This window comes from Microtus oregoni, unplaced genomic scaffold (assembly GCF_018167655.1).
Source record: "Microtus oregoni isolate MIOR12 unplaced genomic scaffold, Mior012 000052F_000, whole genome shotgun sequence".
Taxonomy (NCBI): Eukaryota; Metazoa; Chordata; class Mammalia; order Rodentia; family Cricetidae; genus Microtus; species Microtus oregoni.
In genome coordinates, this window is record NW_024543812.1 from 5,412,648 (window position 1) to 5,433,864 (window position 21,217).

Genomic DNA, 21,217 nt, shown 5'->3' on the forward strand with positions numbered 1-21,217 from the left:
TGGAAAAAAAGACAATATTACAAAAACAACACATGCCTTAAAATAATTTTGACTGTTAATTGTCTCACATTCCAATTAAAAGACATGGATTGACATATTAGATTGCAAAAAGGGGATCAAGCTGTTTGTTACCTATAACAAATGCACTTCAGTGTCAAAGAAACAGGCTGAAAATTACACGTGCAAAAAAGAAAGAATAACCATACAGATATTCCACAAAGTACATTTTAAAGAGACAAAGAAGGTCACTAGGTATTGATAAAGTGAGTAATCCAACAAAAGGGCACAAACATGTGATACTGGTGTAGCCAATTTTATAACAAACAGTACTGAGCATAAGATAACCGATTCCAACATTCTTTTAAGTGAGTGCTATACATGATTATTACCAATATACAGGTCATCACAAAAGGAAAACAAGGAAACAAACTATGTATAAATAAATGGACTGAACAACACCAGAACACATTCTTCTCAGCAGGCTAAGAAATTTTTTTCAGTCACATTTTATATAAAGCAAGTCTTAGCAAATACAAAATAACTGAAATAACTTCTATTTTATCAGATCACATTATTAAAAAGTACAAGACAAAACAAAAATAAACTACAAAAACTGTACAGAGATTAGAAAAGTAAAATAATTTAAACAATCAGTGAATCACTAAAGAAATTAGGAGTGGGTTCAAAAATTCTTAGACCCAAATAGTGGTAGGAATGAGACCTACCATACTTGAATTTTTGTCTTGTTTGTTTGAGACAGAGTTTTTCTGTAGCTTTGGAGCCTGTCCTGGAACTAGCTCTTGTAGATCAGTCTGGCCTCAAACTCACAGAGATCCACCTGCTTCTGCCTCCTGAGTGCTGGGATTAGAGACATGTGCCGCCAATACCCAGATCCATACTTAAAATTTATGAGAACGTAATATAACAGAACATTGGTAAATATAATGAAAGTTATTTCAAGAAGAAAGTCTATTGCTGTAACTATTTACATTTTAAAAGTTGGGACTGGTGAATGTCTCAGCAGATAAAGGTGTTTGCCAACAAGTCTTAACTCCATTCCTGGGAAACATGGTAGAAAAAGGTGAATGAACCTCAGTAAGATATCCTCATTCACGATCCGCATGTGAATTATAGCATGTGTATACCTGAGTGCATTATGCTATATGAATGAGTGCACACATAAATGTTGAAAACAAAAGTTCAATATCACAAGATAGAAAAAAATGACAGAGATCAGAACTCATTAACATAAGTTCAGAATCTTAAACCCTAGAGGACCAGAGAATACTGAGTCAACTCTAATAAAATCAAACCTGAATCAAGAATAACAAAAGAACCAAAGAAACATGACAAAACCTTTAGCCAATCTAACCAAAATAGCTAGAGAAAGCACACTAAAATAATGATAGCACAAGATTCTTCTTAAATGCATAGGAAAATGTGAAGGAAAAGAAAGGGAAGTATGAAAAGAATGGAGAGAGAAAGAAGAAAGAATGGAAGGATAGGGAGGGGCAGGAGCGAAGTAGGGGAGGAAACAAGATGGGAGGGGATGGAGAGGTATGGAAAGAGAAAGGAGAAGGAAAAGTAAAAGAGGAGGGAACAAAGTGAAGGAGGAAACAAGATGAAAACACAAGTGAGAAGAGGGAAAAGAAGCGGAGAGAGAGGAAAAGAGAAATGGAGAGAGAAAAGAGAGGAAGAATGGAAGAAGACATAGGGAGAAGGAAAGGGAGGAGAAATTAAGAACAGAGAGATAGTAGGGAAGTGGAGGGAGGCATAGAGGAGAGGAGACAGGACAGTGAGGGAGTGAAGGGAAAAGAGAAGGAAAGGGAAGAGATAGGAAGAGAAGTACAGGGAGAGGGAAGAGAGATTGAGCAGAAGATGAGAGGGAGAGAAGGGGAAGAAGGGAACAGAGAAAGGTGGAAGAAAGAAGAGGAAAAACAACAAAGAAGGAAAAGGTACAGGAGAAGATGAGGGAGTAGAAAAGAGGTAGAAAAAGAAGATGAGGGAGAGAGCTTGAGGGAAGTGGAGTGGAGGAGAACAGGGAGAAGAGAAGGAAAGGGTGGGAGAAAAGAAGAGGGGAGAGGGTAAGGGAAGAAAGAGACAGCGAGAGAAAGGAGAGGACCAGACAGGTAAAGAAGGAATGAAGAGGGAGACAAAGGAATGAAACTAGTGAAACTGAGGAAAAGAGGAATAGTAGGAAGATATGATAGAGGGGAGGGTCAGAGGGAGAGAAGTGGGACAAAAGAAAGAAATCTGAGGTATAGGGAAGGGTGGGGATTAATATTAAAGGAAAGGGAAAAAGAGGGAAAATAAGTGAGGAAAGGGGTAAGGAGACAGGAGAGGGTGACTACAGGGTTAGGGAGAGGAGAGTGGGAGGGAAAAGGACAGAAAGTAGGGAGGAAGAGAAGAAGAGGTTGATGCAATTGAGACAGTAATAGGGAGACGACCACTGAGTGAGAAGAAAATAATAGGTAAAAGTTAAATAACCTTCATCTGGCGATGGATGGAGATAGAGACAGAGACCCACACTGGAGCACCGGACTGAGCTCCCAAGGTCCAAATGAGGAGCAGGAGGGAGAACATGAGCAAAGAAGTCAGGACCACAAGGGGTGCACCCACCCACTGAGACAGTGGAGCTGATCTATTGGGAGCTCACCAAGGCCAGCTGAACTATGACTGAAAAAGCAGGGGATAAAACCGGACTCTCTGAATATGGTGGTCAATGAGGGCTGCTGAGAAGCCAAGGACAATGGCACTGGGGTTTGATCCTACTTCATGTTCTGGCTTTGTGGGAGCCTAGCCAGTTTGGATGTTCACCTGCCTAGACATGGACGGAGGGGGAAGGACCTTGGACTTTCCACAGGGCAGGGAACCCTGACTGCTCTTCAGATTGGAGAGGGAGGGGGAGAGGAGTGGGGGGAGGGGAGAGGAGTGGGGTGAGGGGGAGAGGAGTAGGGTGAGGGGGAGAGGAGTGGGGTGAGGGGGAGAGGAGTGGGAGGCTGGGAGGAGGCAGAAGTTTTTTTCAATAAAAAAATAAATAAATAAAAATTTTAAAAAAATAATAAAAATAATACCTGAAAATTGAATCTGGAGAGATGGGTGAGTGGTTAAAAGTATATACTGCCTTTGAAGTGGATCGATTTGGGTCCCAGGTCAGGTCACTCACTATAGCCTATACTTCCATTTCCAGGATATCTGATTCCGTCTCCTGGATTCTGAAGAAAACAGCATATAAGGGCACTTACCTATACAAAGATGCATACATATACACACAATTTAACATTTCTTAAAAAAATCATAAATAATGGCACAAATAGGTAAAAGAGATGTGATCATTTATCTTCATTGTCAGTTTCATTGTATTTGGAATCACCTAGGATTTATACCACTAGGCATGCCTGTGAAGGCATTGCCAGAGAAACTGAGGAGAGATCTATCCTGAACATACATTGCATTATTCCAAGGGCTTGGGGTCCCAATATGAATTTAAAAAGTAGAAAGCATGGGGCTGAGCAGATGGTTCAGTTGGTAAATGCATTTGGTGTTCTAGCATAAGGATATGAGTTCAAATCCACACTACCCACATAAAATATTAGAAATGACTGTACATGCCTGTAATTTCTGTGCTGGAGGACAGAGATGGGCAGACACTAGGAGCTTGCTGACCAGCCAGCCTAGCTGGAACAGTGGGTTTCTAATTCAATGAGAACTCTATCTGAAAGGAAAAATTAAGGCTCAGAGTGATGAAGGAAGGTACTTCTACTAGTTTCTGCATGTGTGTACATGGGTTCATGCACCCAAACACTAAGTGAACCCCCATATACATATGTACCACATGCTCACAGACACCAAAACTAAAAAAAAAAAATAAAAGCAAATAAGACGATAGAATGTCAGCTGAACAATATCATCACTTTCCTCTCTCTGCTTCCTGATTGCAGATGCAATATAATTATGCATGCTGTGCATGTTCTTGCTGTCATACTTTCCCTGCCAGGCAGGACTACATTTTTATGAATATTTTCTAAATCTTCACTTCCCTAATTTGTTTTTTGCCACATACATTGTTGAAACAATGTGAGAACTAATATTTATGAAAATATGACTTACAATGGCACAAATACAAAGATAAGTGCTAAAATTGAAAAAAACAAACTTTTCTAATATATCTGTGTGTGCACGTATGTGTCTATGCATAAAGAATAGAGACTAAAAAACTTAAAGATATATATGGCAAGCATAACAAAAGACCAATATAGCATTGAAAGTACAGACTTCATATAAATTAAAGGAAATGGACTGATCTGCTTATGTAAAATGCTTTCAAATTTACAGCGAGCTAAAAATTACACAAATAGTAATTTTATTCTCTGTAGCCCCAAAAATTTACAAGTACAAAAGAAGGGAGAAAGTTGTACAAAGCAAATAAAATTAAGGAGAGTGGAAATTTTAAAACATAGAAACAGAACACAGACAGCTTAATATCCTCAGATCAGCATAGAGAAATCCATGCACCAGCACACACAGACAAAATAACAATTTTAGTGTTGAATTCCCAAATGCAGAATGATTCTGTAACATCCAGGAAATTTCATTGTCATATTGCGTAGACAGTACCGTACGTGACATTTAATCCCCCAAACCCACACTAATCACCCAGGGAATGGTGGTAAAAACAAATTATCCCAACCCAGGGGAGGCAGAGACAGGAGAATCCCTGTGAACGTCAGACAGTCTAGCTTACTCAGTGAAGCCTAAGGACCCAAAGTAAGGCATAAAAAAAGTAAACAGCTCCTGAGGTTGACTTCTAGTCTATCTATGTGTACATACATTAAGTGAACCTGTATCTGCACACATGTAAAAAAAAAAACGCACAATGTTTATTACCAAATAATAACTTCTCTGAGATAAAATCTCTGGAGGGTATAAGGAGACAAAATGAAAACTCATAAAATTAGGACTTTACCACTCCTGTCTCACTGGAAGACAAATGATATGTATAAGAATAACTAGCAACATAATCAGAAGTATAAAATTATGAATATATTAAACTCTCAACTACCACAGAGAACAGGGTTTCTTTTCTATTTCTTCCACTGGAAACTTACAAAGATTATGTATTTAAATTATAAAAATAAAATGTTTAAAAGGGAGATATTTTTATACAAAGCTTCTCTGGTTACAAAATAATTGAGAAATGGTTAATAAAATAAAAATGTGTTCTTTTTGTAAGGAAAAAATTAATAATTGCAATCCATCCAAAATTGGTTGATAGTATATTTAACAGGAATAGATATACCTACCATGTACGGTGTCAGAAATTATATTTGGTCCTCTCTCAAAAAGTGAGAAATCTGGAAAATGAAAAAAATAAAACATTTCCAATGAGGTTTGCAACATTTGTGAATTGTGCAATATAATGCTTTGAGTTATTTTGGATTTTAATCAGCAGTGTTAAAACACTTTCTAAATATTGAACAACTTGTTTTTTCTTTATAACTTTTCATTTCATATGATGACACATTTTACTGAAGGTAATATTCCATAATAAAACACACAAGTTTTTTTTTTTTTTCATTGACACTGCATCTCCTTCTGTAAGCCAGACCTGCCTGGATCACGACATCCTCCCAGCACCTCCTATAAAGGGCAGGGAATACAGCATGAAGCTATGCCACCATGTTCACCATCCATCTCCTCCCTCCCTTCTTCATCTCTTCCTTCCTCCTCATTTTTTTTCTGAGTAAAAGTCATTCCAAAGCCAAGGCTTAGAGGGCTGAAATCACCATTCACCAGCAGACAACCACTTCTGTTTCCTGATGAAACTCTATACTCCACGCTTTTTGAGAAAATTTCTCAGAAAACTGCCAATAAGAAGGCACTCTCCACCATCTCACCAGAGCTCAATTTCTTCCTCATCCTCCATCAATGAGTCCACAATTAACATTCCTAAAGCTCCCTGCTGCCCACTTAGCCTTCATACCAGGTTATTAGGGTTTTTTTTTTTGACATGTGTCCCCTGCCTTGTCTCCCCAACCTCTCCTTTTTTTTCCCACTGAACCCTTACTTCACTCCCCTCTTCTCCTTTTCTCCCACTCTCCCATTTTCTCTTCCCTCCCCCTCTCCTTTTCTCCCACTCTCACCTGCCTTCTTTCCATGCCCCCTCTCCTTTTCTCCCACTGCCCCCTGTCTTCACTCCTTACCCCCTCTCCTTTTCTCCCATAGTCCCCTGCCTTCTCTCCCTGCCACCTCCCCTATACTCCCACTCTATCCTTTCTACTCTCCCTGCCCCCTCTCCTTTTCTCCCTCTCTCCCCTGCCTTCTCTCCTTGCCCACTCTCCTTTTCTTCAACTGTGCCAACTTCTCTCCCCTCCCCCTCTCCTTTTCTCCCTCTCTCCCCTGCCTACAATCCCTGCCCCTTTCCTTTTTTCCCACTGTCCCCTGCCTTCTCTCCCCATCCATTCTCCTTTTCTCCCACAGTCCCCTGGTTTCTCTCTTCGCCCCCTCTCCTTTTCTCCCACTACCCAGTTTACTCTTCCCTCCCCCTCTTCATTTCCCCCAGTGTCCCCTGCCTACTCTCCCCTCCCCCTTTCCTTTTTTCCCACTATTCCCTCTCCCTTTGCTTTTCTACCACAACCCCCTGTCTACTCTCCCTGCCCCCTCTCCTTTTCTCCCTCTCTCCCCTGCCTTCTCTCCCTGCCTCTTCACATTTTCTTCCACTGTCCCCTTCCTTCTCTCCCCTCCCCCTCTCCTTTCTCCCAGTCCCCAGCCTTTACGCCCTGCCCACTCTCCTTTTCTCCCTCTCCCCTGCCTTCTCTCCCCACCCACTCTCCTTTTCTTCCACAGTCCCTACTTCTCTCCCCGCCCACTCTCCCCTCCCCTTCTTTTCTCCCACTATCCCTGCCCCCTATCATTTTCTCCCACAACCCCCTGCCTTCTCTCCCTGCCCCCTCTCCTTTTCACCCACTGTCCCATGCCTTCTCTCACTGTCCCCTCTCCTTTTTCCCCACTCTACCCGCCCCCTCTCCTATTCTCTCACTCTGCCCTTCCTACTCTGCCAGCCCCCTTCATTTTCTCCCAGTATTCCCTGCCTATACTGCCTGCCCCCTCTCCTTTTCTCCCACTATCCCCTGTCTACTTTGCCTGCCCTCTCCTTTTCTCCCATTCTACCCTGCCTACTCTCCCTGCACCCTTTTTTCCCCTCTCTCCCCACCACCATCATTTTCTTCCACTGTCTCCTACCTTCTCTCCCTTCCCCCTCTCCTTTTCTAGCACTGTCCCCTGCCTTCTCTCCCTTCCCCCTCTCCTTTTCTCCCTCTCCCCTGCCTTCTCTCCCTTCCCCCTCTCCTTTTCTTGCACTGTCCTCTGCCTACTCTCCCTGCCCCCTCTCTTTTTCCCCACTGTTCCCTGCCTTCTCTCCCTGCCCCCTCTCCTTTACTTCCACTCTAACATGCCTATCCCCCCACCCTCTCCTTTTTTCCTCACTCTACCTTTCCTTCTCTCCCCGCTCACTCTCCTTCCTTCTTTCTAGGTTCCCTCTCCTTTTCTCTCACTCTCCCCGCCCCCTCTCTTTTTTTCCCACTGTCCCCTACCTACTCTCCATGCCCCCTCTCTTTTTTCCCACTGTCCCCTGACCTCTCTCCCCGCCCCATCTCCTTTTCTCCCATGCTACCATTCTTACTCTCTCCACCCCCGTCCTTTTGTCCTTTTCTCCCACTGTCCCCTGCCTACTCTCCCTCTCTCCCTGTCCCTTTCCTTTTTTCCCACTGTCCCCTGCCTTTTTTCCCAGCCACCTTTCCTTTTCTCCCACTCTCCTCTGACTACTCTCCCCTCCCTCTCTCATTTTCTCCCACTGTACCCTGCCTTCTCTCCCCAGCCCCTTGCTTGTACTCCCGCTCTACCCTGCCTATTGCCCCCACCCACTCTCCTTTTCTCTGACTGTTCCCTACCTTTTCTCCCTGCCCCTTCCTTTTCTCCCACTCCATCCTTCCTTCTCTCCCCTCACTCTTTTCTTTTTTCCCCACTGTCCCTTGCCTTCTCTCCCCACCCCCTCTCCTTTTCTCCCACTGTGTCTTGTCTCCCTACCCACTCTCCATTTCTCCCTCTCACCCCTGCCTACTCTCCCTGCCCCCATCATTTTCTCCCACTGTCCCCTACCTTCTCTCCCCTCCCCCTCTTCTTTTTTCCCCACTGTCCCCTGCCTACTCTCACTGCCCCCTTTCCTTTTTTCCCATTGTACCCTGCCTTCTCTCTCCTCTCCCTCTCCTTTTCTTCCATTCTACCCTGACTTCTCTGCCTTTCTCCCCTCCCTTCTTCCCGTTTCCCCCACTCTCTCCCACTTTTCTTTCTTCCTTTCTCTCTCCCCACACTGTCCTTTTGGAAGACACTCAGGCTGGGAAACTCATGTCCTCTTATCTTCAGTTCCCAACATTGGAGTTACAAGATTGTAACATGGAATGTGCTCTTGCCAGCTATGCCACTTTCTCAGGCTCTGCCAGGTTTCGTTTCTTCTTCTAGAAAGAAAGAAGACAGGAAGGATGGATGTTTCTTTATATTGCCCCGATAGGCCAAAGTGAACCTCATGAGCCTCAGCTCCTCCGCAGATATCTATACCTCAGTGCGGCCTTCACAGCCCTGCCCCCAACACGCAGATTCCCACCATGTCACTACGCCCACTTCTGCTTTTAAATAATTATTTTTGAAACAAGGTCTCTCTATATAACTCAAGAAAAACTCAAACTCACAATTCTTGTCTTCTCAGGCCTCCAATTCACAGGGCTGGACTCACAGAAATGTTCCAACACGCCAAATGGACGCCAATCGCCTCACTGTGGCTCCCGGAGGCTTTTCTGGCTGGCGAGAAAGCCTTTCCTTATATAGCACGGGAGCGAAACTAAGTCTCGCGATATTTGTACTTTCTTGTCTTGGGTCCCCACCAATCAGTGATGTTCTAATGCTCTTGCGTCACTACGCTGTACGCCATTTCAACCCCGGGTTGTTTTTTTTTTTTTCCCCTGTGAGATGAGGTTTCTCTATCAAGTCTCGCCATGTTTTTGTTTCATGCTGCTTCTTTCCAATTTCCTATAATAGTGTCCCAGTCCTGTGACAACTCAGTACCCATTAAACCACTATGCTATTCTTTTAAAGGAAACTCAATCTATAGATCCCAGGCCGTGTTTAAACTTGCCAGTCGCAGATATATCCCTCCTCCCCTCAGAGTGATGGGATTATTCACGGACATACACTGCCAAACTATGTAGCACTGCCAGGTTTACTTTTTATTTCTTTCTTTCTTTATTTATTTATTTATTCATTTATTTATTTATTTATTTGGTTTTTCGAGACAGGGTTTCTCTGTAGCTTTGGTGCCCATCCCGGAACTAGCTCTTGAGACCATGCTGGCCTCGAACTCCCAGAGATTCGCCTGCCTCTACCTCCCGAGTGCTGGTATTTTCTCTTTAGTACAGGCTAGAATTGAACTTGTAATTCTAATGCCCTACCAACTCCATGTCTTAATGTATGAATTACAGTCCTAAACCTACCCATAATAGCACTATTGGTTTGGTTTGGTTTGGTTTGTACGGGGGAGTTGTTGCTGTTCTTTTTTTTTTTTTTTTTTTTTTTTTTTTTTTTTAGTTTTTGTTTGTTGGTTGGTTTATTTTTCCTTAGACAAGGTTTCTCTGTATAGCTCAGAAATGAAACTTAGAATCCTCCCTTCTGCTTCTATCCAACCCGCGTGTTCTGCCTCCATTGATAAATGCTCTGTCACCCAGAGCACAAAACTAAAAACATCTATATTTGTTGGAAAACTTTAAAATTTGGAAAGTACTAGTTTTCACTCTCAAACCCTGAGTTAATGAATACTTTAACATTTAGCCGTTAAGATAATTAAAGGGAGAAAGTGTCAAGCAATATTTCTAGGGAAGTTAGACACAGTGTTATATAAAATTAGATAACTCTGTTTTCAGGGAGAAATGAGAATTCAGATAATAAAGTAATAACAACAAGAGGTACAACTGAACAAGTATTTAAAAAATACTTCAAGACTTACCAACAAAGCTTCACCCTCAAAGCCTCCTTTTTCCCCACTTACCAAGACAAACTTCTTCTCAGGGGTGGCCTTGTGCCTGTCCAATATGCTGAAGTTTCTCATGTACAATATTCAGTAGCAAAATGTGTCTTCAAACAGTACAAAAATCTCACAGTCTTATTTGGTGGGTCTTAAGATTACCTCCCCATGGTCTTATCAAGAAAACCTATTCTTTCCTTAGTAGTGAAAACCCAGATCTCTTCAGCAAGACTAAAAGTTGGTTGTCCTGGATTCACAGAAGAGCTATGTATCCCCTCCCCCAGTCACAACCTTCACATACTGAGATAGCCAATCAAATGGGGAGGAGGAATCTGCTTACTTTGTTTCAAAAGCAGGGAACACGTTCTACAGCACGTAAGGCATTGCTGGTCTTAAAGAGCACAACTGCCAGGGGAAATAGCTAAGGGCTATTGTTCGATAGTTTTCTCTTCTTGCTTGCAAATCAACTGTGAAGTCCCAGATCCTGAGGTCTAAAACATTGCTAGAACCACAGGAATATGTTGAACTATAAACTACGCAAGAAGCCAGTCTTTACTTGGGATTTTATTTTCTTTGTTGTTCCTTCGAAAACTTGGGATTTAATTTAGAACTTCATATACTAAACAGGTCCTTTGTTACTAATATATACCCTCAGTTTTCCAATCATCTGTTCCCACTTCTCCTAACCTATTAATGCTAATAGCAGTCAGGTTTTAGATTGCTCTCTGCTGCCTAAGGTCAAAGAACCTGAATCTGGCAGGAAATTCTGAAGCTTCTATTCTTTTAGACAGAACACTGTTTTAATGACTAATTTCATGGAAAGCTTTACAAGCAAATCATGTAAATTGCTTAGGATATTTTCTCTCATATCATAAAAGCATAATGACAGAATGTGGAAAAGTGGACAAAGATAATTAAAGAGGCAAAATTCTTTAGCAAACATGTTAGATATAATTTGAATGTGATTCCAAGGGCAAGAGTTCATATATAAATATTATACTATATTATAATAGATAGTTTATAAACTACATAATAACTTACATGCTTTATACAGCATATACAGCTTTATATAGCATAATACTATTTAGGTTCTATTAATCATATGTAGGTATTTATTTGTGTGGGGATTTATAACATACTACATTACATATATATAACATACATATGTATATGTAATATGTATATATGTAATAAGTATATATTACATATATACATATGTTACATAATTGGATTTTCTTCTAATAATAATATAATAAAATAAGATAAAATAAAACCAATATTAAAATTGGATAAAACAGAAGGAAATGAGCCCAAGAGAAGGCACAAGAAACAGAGATCCACTCCTTTGCCTACTAAGTAATCCCATAAAAATCACTAAACTTAAAGCCATAATACATATGCAATGGATACTCTTTCGAATTTCCCTTCAACAGGGTTCCCTGAGCCCTGGGGGAGGAATTTGATAGAGACGTCTTGTTCACACCTGAATGTTCCAAGGTCTCTCACTCTCTGCATATTTTCTGACTATGGGTCTCAGTATTTGTTCCCATCTGTGGCAGGAGGAAGCTTCTCTGATGATGGCTGAGCAACGCAATGATATAGGAGTGTAGCAGAGTGTCATAAAGAGTTGTTGTATTGCTACATTCTTTTTTATTTATTTATTTATTTATTTACTTATCACTTGTTTTAAAAAGTAGTATTTGGTTTTGTCATAGGTCTATGGGCTACCTAGTTGCAGGTTCTTGGCCAGCCAAGCAGTATCAGGTACAGTTTCCATCTTGTGGAATGTACTCATTATATCAGATATTAGTTGGTTACTCACACAAGTTCAAGATCCATTGTGTTAGTGTGTGGATTTTTATTGAGGAATTGAAAACATTGATATTGAGAGATATCAATGACCGACGATTGTTAACTCCTATTGTCTTGTTGCTGTCAGGTGTATGCGTGTGCGTGCATGTGTGTGCATGCGTGTGTGTGTGTGTGTGTGTGTGTGTGCTCTTTTGATTAGCTTGTCTTAGATTATTTAAGTTTTATGTTTTCCTGGGTGTCATAAAAACCTCTTTAGGTTAGAGTTTTCTCTCTAGCAACTTCTGTAGGGCTGTGTTTGAGGAAAGGTACTGGTTAAATTTGGTTTTATTATAGAATGTCTTATTTTCTCCATCTATTGTGATTGAAAATTTCAGTGGGTATAGTAGTCTGGCCTGGCATCTGTGATCTCTTAGAATCTTCAAGACATCTGTCCAGACCCTGGCAGTCTCAGCATGTAGTGTTACCATTGAGAAGTCAGTTGTTATTCTAACAGATCTACCTTTATATGTTACTTGGTGTTTTTGTCCTTGCAGTTTTCAATATTTTTTTTCCTGTACCTTTAGTGTTATGTGCCAAAGAGAATATCTTTTCTGAAACTTCTTCTTTCCTGAAACTTAAAAAAAAGCCATTCCTTTACTGCTGATATATGATTTATGAACCATTTAGTGCACCATTTTAATGTATATAATTTGTTGCAATTCAGTACATTTGTTATGCTATATAGTGACCATAATTAACAGTGTAAATTTTCCCTTTATCTGTTAACTAGTGTATTAGTCAGTTATTAACACAAAATATCAAAGACAACAAACAGATTCAGGGGAAAATGGCAACTTAGCATACATTTTTGTAGATAACAATGGAAAATGGTGACGTATCTTGGCAAGAACACATGAATAAGCAAAATGCTCACATATTGATCTAAAGCAGAGAGACGATGTGTAAGGTCCCACAATTCATTTAGGAGACCTAAGGGCCTTTGGCAATTTCCTATCTCCTAAACATTTACCATCTCACATTAGTCCTATCCTAAGGACCATTCCTTTAATACATAGAGCTTGTGCTATTCAACAGTCAAATTACACATCTGTGTGAGCTTATTTAACACTCTATCTGTATTGTATTGCCTGTTTTGCACATTTCAGATTACCCAAAATGCTGCCTTTTGTTTATGGCTTCGCTGTCATAGAATATTTTCAAGGTTTATCCATTTCATTGCATTATTAATATATTTTTGTATGTTGAATAGTTATATTTTACAACAATGTCAATATTATCATTTTTTTCATACATTCATCTATCCATTAATGAACTCTATGGGCCTTCTGCCTTTGCTATCACGAGTAATATTGCTATAAATACATTTCATGGACTGCCTGTGTGATAGATTCCATTATCAATCTTTGGTTACTTTGAAAATTTCACTTTATGTGTATAATTGTTTTGTCTGCAGGTCTGCATGTGTACTGTGTGCATGCCTAGTATGCAAGAAGGTCAAAAGAGGACATCAGGTCCCAAAAGTCCAATAACTACAGATTCAGATATTTTTGTGCCACTATGTGGGTGTTGTGAACCAAATCTGCGTTATCTGAGAAAGCAACTAATACTGCTAACCACTGAGGCATCTCTCCAGCTCTGTTTTGTCCCATTTTTATAGAAGGAGATTATGTGGTTGGTCCTAATAGAATCCTGTGTGTGTCTTTCTCAGTCTAACAACAATGAAGAACTAAATTCAACCAAGGAAAATGGAAGGAGAAACAGACTTTAACTCAGAAACTACAAATAAAACTCAGTCCTGGGCCGGGCGGTGGTGGCGCACGCTTGTAATCCCAGCACTCGGGAGGCAGAGGCAGGCGGATCTCTGTGAGTTTGAGACCAGCCTGGTCTACAGAGCTAGTTCCAGGACAGGCTCCAAAACCACAGAGAAACCTTGTCTCGAAAAAACCAAAAATAAAAAAATAAATAAAACTCAGTCCTGACAGCAATATTTCTGATGCACATCACTGGTATTTTGTTGTTGGTGGTGGTCGTGGGTGGATGAATTAGTGTTCTTTGTTGTTTTTTTTTTTTGTGTGTGTGTGGCTAAGGTTGTATCAATTTGTTGTACTGAGATACAAACACAGTACCTCCTTGATCCTTGACTATTATCACGATAAGCATCTTGTCTTTACTATCAGGAAATTTAGAATCTAATTTTCAGCATGGATGTTAACTATTCTAAAGGTCTTTGCAGTCTTTATATGTAATTTTAATGTGTATCTCAGAATGTGTTCCTATATTTTTTACACACTTTGCCTGATTTTTCCTATTGTAAATTATGTTTGAGCACTCAGTTTCATATAGCCTTTAAAAAGTATCCATTACAAAAGTAGTATGTACTTATTTTAGAAAGTATGGGAAATACAGTTCAAAAAAAAGAGAAGAAAAAGTAGGTGATAACATTCTATCTCTTCATCTGGAAAATCAACTCTTAATGTTTTGTTGCATTATTTTCCTTCTTTTACCCCATATCCATAACTATACTTTTACATATATTTATATTTGAAGTATATTATTTTAGTAAACTGTCTCAAAATAGTTGACAAGAAAAGTAAAATACAAAGTGTTTTGTATGGTGAAGGGGCAGTTTGAGCTGCTGATTTTTTAAGTCATCAGATAAAAGCCTTTTCTGTTGATTTCTCTCTGCTGCTATGATTACAAAAATTGTAAAAACAACAAAGGAACAGTGTACATGGGGAGAGATTCTGAACTCACAAAATATTTCAAAAGTGCTCTCCCAGTGGTGACAAAAAGAGGCATTCAATTCCTCCAAAATAGAACTGTAAGAACATATAAACATTATCTATTCTAGTAGAGAAATTAATTATTGATTCAGAGTTCAAGATTTCTGTTAGGTTCAGACACTTCAACATTCTCTGTGTCAAATCTTCTACAATTCTAAAAGTCCAGAAAGAATAAGTATTCAGCATGAATAATACTGTCTGCAAAATACTGTGCACAATGACTCACCATTCTTCTAAGAATTTAATAGAAGCCCTTGGAAAATATAAGCTCTGTCTCTAGCTAATAGTTAGTAGAGGTAGAATATTGGTGAAAACCAATATATCTTCTTTCTTTTATTCTTTATTTTATTTATTCTTTTCTTTTTGTCTGTCTATTTTTCTTTAAGCCAGTAAAAATCTAGCATCACATTGAGAACTGAGTCTTAAATAATACTTCTATTTCCTCAAAATCCCAACAAAAGGCTCTACAGTTAGGATTGAGATATTTGTGCAGAACTTCACAGAGGGAGGGGGGGTCTATGCTATTATTTCTATATTGTGACCTCTGATTCAGGCACATGCTGATTATCTCCTGAATAAGTGGTCAGGTAAATACTTTTGACCCTGCTCTCAGTTTTCCAGAGATTTTGGCTGGCTGAACAAATTGTAATCTACTTACAAATATGCAATTCTGTGCCTCTCAAAGGAGCATTTTAATTTTGAGACACCTTTTAGGGACATAAAGGCAATATTCACCCATTCAAGAATTACTTTTTCCCCTAACATTAATATGTACCTTTGGAAGAAGTGGGTATCTACTAGTTAATAGAGTCTTTAATGACTCAATAAAAGCCGCCCCCTGTGTTTATGCAGCCCAAGGGAAACAGTACTTTTTGAGTGTCCTTGAACATAATGGCAGAGAAATATTTTCTGTAAGAGATGTAACACGGTGATTCTATTGTGCAGAACATTCTATTGGCTGGATTTCTGTCCATACTTGCTACTTCTTTCTGGGCCCCTTGTCATAATTCAGTTCACTACAGTTGTTGGCTATCTGGACATTCATGTTCTGTCACATGACACTGTTTTCCTTAACTTCTCTTTTAAGAACCAAAATTATTGTCTTTCAGTGAATTAAACTCGTTCTAACTGAGCTAAGTCAAAAATCAAACTGAAATCACAAGGAATAGGATAATTAGTATAGGGAAGTAGCCTGAATCTTCAGTTTATTTCATCATGGAGAATATATACAACTCATTGAATCCTTGTACTTGAAGTGTCTTGTAACAAGTTTCAAAGAAGATGATAAATTAATCTGAATACTGAGACATAGAATAAACTGATGGTATTACAACACAGAATTTTAAAATGTCTTATACAATTTAAAGCCCCTACAAGCCTTCATTTCAACATCTTTAAGTTGACAGTTGAAAGTAATCCTTAACTGATATTATTTTATAGAATAAATGAGGTATAAAACTAGTCAATAAATGTCAATTCCTCTCATTTCTCTAATTGCTCTTATTTTTATAATGCTGAGAACACAAAGTACTTTCATATCCAAGATCATCTAATACTTAAAATTGTTTTTAATGGAAGCAGAACAGAAATGAACAAAGGGCCACAAGTTTCAACAGGTTTCATTATATTTTCATATGACTGAACATGAGTTTTAGATCAAACCTTTCAGATCAAAACTTTTTCTGTCATTTTTCTTCATTTTATCAGTATGAGTGAATGACAGTCTTTTAGAAAAAACACCACATACAAAATATCCCTCTTGTATCTAGGGAAGTGCTCACCAAGTAGTAATTGGGTCTTGTTTCACTACAGGGGAATAGCATGGGGAAGAGGAATAATTACCTGGTTGAATTCAACCTATTCAGTTGAATTTTATAAAATGTAGCCTTTAAAACATGGCTGAATCTTAATTGTCTTAATTTCTCATGCTCATTAAACTTCTGAACACTAAATAAAGATCTAAACATGCACTATGCAGTACAGATAGAAAAATTTCCAAAGTGCTTAAAGTCTTATTATTTAATATTTTAATATTCTGTGAATTAAATTTCATTTTTCTTACAGTTTATCAAGATCAGAATTTGCTGCTGTAAATGAAACTATGTATAAAATCAAGGTTAGGCTAGTGCATTGAAGATATGTGTCTGTAAAGTCATTGTCCACATTCTTCTTTTGATTACAAGAAAAACTCTTTTTATTTGGAGATAACTCTCACTACATTGTCCACTTAATATAAAACAAAGCCCAAACTATTAAGACACTAGAAAGGCCTTGGGAGATCTGCTTTCAGTTCGCCATTGCCACTTTTCTTTTGCTGCTGCCTCCTAGGCGTTCTTCTCCCCCTCCTCCTGTTTTCTTCTCTCTCTCTAGCCTCTTTTCCCAACCCACTGTTTTTAAGCTATCTTTCACTGCCTTGGCATCTATAATGTTAAATAGAGTCTTCATACCAAAGATAAGAAAGCTGAGACCAAAGAAACGGTTGAGAGGATAAGGAAACTTGCTATTCTAACATAAAAAAACTAAGTTTAAATCCTACTGTCCATGTAAAAGCTGATGAGCCAGTAACCCCATTGTTATGGGGACAGATAAAAATGAATAAGGTTTACTGGGTGCCAGCTGAGCTTCAAGCTCATGAGAAAACCTTTCTTAGGGTAATAATGTGGAGAGTGCTAGAGCACAGGACACATGCCCCCATGCTCTGGCCAGCCTCTGCGCAGACACACACTTATACACACACACACACACACACACACACACACACACACACACACACACACACACATGTGCGCGCTTGAAAACACACACACAAAGCTGAATTTTGCTAATTTAAATCGGAGCACATGACTATCTTCATCCAAAAAGCTGATTAGGATGGATGACATCAGATATGGACCTTAGCATAGTCTGTAAGAATGTTTGAACTGAAACCATACAAATTTGGAAGAAAAACTTGATAATGCCTATTTGAATAGTCAAGCCTTCTTTTCTCTATCTTGGTCAGGCTATCTCTTTATCTTTGCTTCTTTTTGCATATAATTTATGGCATTCTCAATTTCCATCTGTCTGCAAGTCTGAAAATCTTTACCAGCCTGTTTAAGGGTTTTTGTATGCCCTGTCCAGTCTGGCTGATTCATGATTTCTGAATTTATTATGTGTCTTTAGATTAGTAGCAAACACTAATGGGTTTCCCAGAATTCCAGTTTTAATTTCTAGGGAAAGAAGTGACTTTTAAGTAGGATAAAATAAAATAATATGAACTAATACCAAACACATAATCACTTTATAGAAATAGTAGCTATTATATTATTCTTCAAAACATGCTTGAGCATTCTTATTCCAGACAGTGTCTCATTTACTCCTTCTCTCTTGGCCTCACCTAGAATTAATCACTTGTTTCCAACCTTGCTGATGCATATTGAGCCTACTTCCCATTGCGTTGTCCGCATTTTCTGTAATATTGAGCTTACTTTTGATATATCTGACTCGTCCTAGACTCATTCTCCTTAGAGGTATGGGGCCTGTATCTCTGGCAGTAAACCAGATATGATCTCCTACAATGCCTTACACATGGTAAGTGCTCCAGAGATGCATTTTGAGCAGAATAGAAGGCATACATTTGGAACAGTAGTTCATCATTGTATTTAGAATCAAATTCCTCCTACTATCTGTATTAGAAACTTGTGAATAATATTTTTCCTTTGGTTTTGCTGTTATTTCTTGCATATTGCCAATAAAAAAGTTGGAAATTAGAGGTTAGTATTGAACACTTAATAAATATGGAACAAATGCCTCCTGGGTCATTTTAGTAGTTTGCCAGTTAAAGAACAGAGTATTAAAATTAACTCTATGGGAAGAAAGTATCATTTCTTTCCTTTATCTCTTCAGTTTTGAAGATGGTATTCTGGGCTTTCCATATGCTAGACAACCCATATATCTTATATTGCATCCAAAACCTTGTTAGGTATCATTTTAAGTTAAGTCCCTTTGGGAATCAAAAGATTACTTTGGAATAGGCATCTTAGCTTGAAGTGTCTGTGCTGTATATATAAAATGGTGTATATACGTTTCTTTTCAAAATGATGTGAATTCAAGTGTTATTTAACAAAAAGATTGATTAATCATGGGTTTGAATTCCTGTTTCTGGCTTTCCCCCCTAAAACTCTATTCCCTTCACTAATATGGAACAAAGATAGAATTTGAAATTCATATCATTTGCTTAACAGTCAAAGCATTTTCTGTACTACTTGGACGTTTCTCAAATACCATACTGCTAATCTTAAGCAAAGTATAGCCTGCAGACCAAATCTGACCTGACAGTGGCTTTCCTTTTTCTAGCAGTGCTTTTCTTTTGCTAGCTTTCCTAAAGAATAACCGTAAGACCTCTTCCTCTGTGAGAGGAAACAGAGACGTGCTACAGACTACCAGTGAGACCTCATCCTCTGTGACAGGAAAACGGAGACGTGTTACAGACAAGTAGCGAGACCTGCTCCTCAGTGAAAGGGACACAGAGACCAGGTACAGACCAGCAGTAGGACCTGCTCCTCTGTGACAGGGACACAAAAACCAGCTACAGACTAGCAGTGAGACAGCTCCTCTGTGACAGGGACACGGAAACAGGCTACACTAGCAGTGAGAACTGATCTTCTGTGACAGGGACACGGAGACTGGCTACAGACTACCAGTGAGACCTGCAGCTATGTGATAGGGACACAGAGACCATATAGAGACTAGCACTGAGACCAGCTCTTCTGTGCCAGGGACATGAAGACCTGGTACAAACTGTGAGACAGCTGCTCTGTGACAAGGACACGGAGGCTGGCTACAGATTAGTAGTGAGACACCTCTTCTGGGACAGGGACAGGGTGACCCGCTACTGACTAGCAGTGAGACCTGATCCTCTGTGAGAGGGACACGGAGACAAACTAAAGACTAGCAGTAAGACCTTCTTCTCAGTGGCAGGGACACAGAGAGGCTACAGACTGGCAGTGAGACAGCTCCTCTGTGACAGGAAAACAGAGCCCAGCCACAGACTACCAGTGAGACATGTTCCTCTGTGACAGGGACACAGAGACTGGCTACAGACTAGCAGTGAGACAGCTCCTCTGGGAGAGGGTCATAGAGGCGGGCTACAGACCAGGAGTGGGACCTTCCCCTCTGTGACAGGGACACTGTGCCCGGACAGAGACTAGGAATGAGACTTGCTTCTCTGTGACAGGGACACGGAGCCCAGCCAGAGACTATCAATGGGACTTGCTCCTCTGTGACAGGGACACAGAGACTGGCTACAGATCAGCACTGAGACCTCCTCCTTTGTGACAGGGACACCACCGAGACTGGCTACAGACTAGCAGTGTGACCTGCATGTCTGTGACAGGGACACACATACTGGCTACTTACTGGCAGTGAGACCTGCTCCTCTGTGACCGGGACACCGAGACTGGCTACAGATGAGCAGTGTGACCTTCTCCTCGCTGACAGGGACACAGATACCGGTTACTTACTAGCAGTGAGACCTGCTCCTTTGTGACAGGGACACGGAGATAGGCTACAGACTAGCAGTAAGACCTGTTCCTCAGTGACAGGGACACAGAGAAGCAACAGAATAACATTGGCATAGCTCTCCTGTGATAGGGACACGGAGACCCACTACTGACTAGCAGTAAGACCTTCTCCTTTGTGACAGGAACACAGAGACAGGCTACAGACTAGCAGTAAGACCTGCTCCCCAGCAACAGGGACACGGAGAGGCTACAGACTAGCAGTTAGACAGCTCTTCTGTGACAGCGACATGGAGACCTGCTACAGACTAGCACCGAGACCCTTTATTCTGTGACAGGGACACGGAGCCAGGCTACAGACTAGCAGTAAGACCTCCTGCTCAATGACAGCGACATGGAGACCGGCTACCGACCAGCAGTGAGACATGCTCCTCTGTGACAGGGACACAGAGACTAGCAGTGAGAACTGCTCCTCTGTGACAGGCCCATGGAGAGGCTCCAGACTACCAGTGAAAGAGCTGCTTTGAGACAGGGACATGGAAACTGGCTAATGACTAGCAGTAACACAGCTCCTCTGTGATAGGGACGAGGAGACTGGCTACAGACCAGCTGTGAGACCAAATCCTCTGTGACAGGGACATGGAGACAGGCTCCAGACTAGCAGTGAGACCTGCCCTTCTGTGACAGGGACATGGAGAGTCTATAGACTAGTAGGGATACATCTCCTCTGTGAAGCTCCTGGTTTTTAGCGAAGCTGAAGTAATCAAGATGTAAAATCTGCCCTACCTCCAAATTTGGGGCTCAGATAAGCTCATTAGTCTTAGTGTACTGAGTCAACACACTCAATTTGCATGAATATACCTCTAGTTGACCTTCTAATAGGACTTCAAAACATTCAGTTATCTGGTTTCCAAAGTCCTATGGTGAGTATAACCTTGGATGCCCAAGGTTTACTGGAAAAGGAAAAGATTCACTGATCCAGGGCACATATTAAACTATGCACCGAAGTTTTGAAGTTTTTCTCTAAAAGATTCTAACCTGTGGAAGAAATGGCA

The 21,217-nt window shown here is 40.3% G+C and overlaps 1 pseudogene; it reads right to left on the reverse strand.

The window, feature by feature from the left end:
- Positions 1-21,217, reverse strand: part of LOC121437329 — a 32,274-nt pseudogene that overhangs the window by 3,140 nt on the left and 7,917 nt on the right.